Below are 571 nucleotides of genomic sequence, written 5' to 3'. Positions count from 1 at the left end.
ACTTCTGCAAGTATGGACTTCCGCCTGAGGCGGCGTTTACTTGTTGGCATCCATGACAGCTTCCCGCTCGCCGTCTGACCCAGAGGTCGGAGCCATAAAGATCTGACAGAAAAGCGGCAAAATAGGCAGTTGGAATTCAGTTAGTTCCAGCGAACTTGTCCAGTAACCGCGCCAAGCGAGAAAGGAAAAATTAGACAGAAAATGTATCAGTTTGGACCCAGATTTAAGAAGCGGAATACAACAACTATCCCCCCTCTAGATGCAGCGTCCTCGATGCATGGCAAGAAACTGGCAGAGCAAAAATCGGGCCAAAAACGCGCGGGAGTTAAAACACTTACCTTTAACCCGCAAATCTTACCTTGCCCGTGCTCGTTGCCGTGCTTCTTCCAGCAGAGGTTTTAGGTCAGGGGTAAAGTTAGCTTCTGGTTCCCAACTGTTGTGCTCAGCCGAGTACCCAACCCACTGACAAGATACTCGTGCACAGTGCGCTTACGGCGGCGGTTTCTGCCTACTTTTCGGGAACGGTAATCCAGTATCCGTTCAACCGCATAAAAGTCTGTTTGCCTGAAAG

Source organism: Volvox carteri (assembly GCF_000143455.1).
Source record: "Volvox carteri f. nagariensis unplaced genomic scaffold VOLCAscaffold_59, whole genome shotgun sequence".
NCBI lineage: Eukaryota > Viridiplantae > Chlorophyta > Chlorophyceae > Chlamydomonadales > Volvocaceae > Volvox > Volvox carteri.
This window is presented reverse-complemented; position numbering follows the sequence as displayed.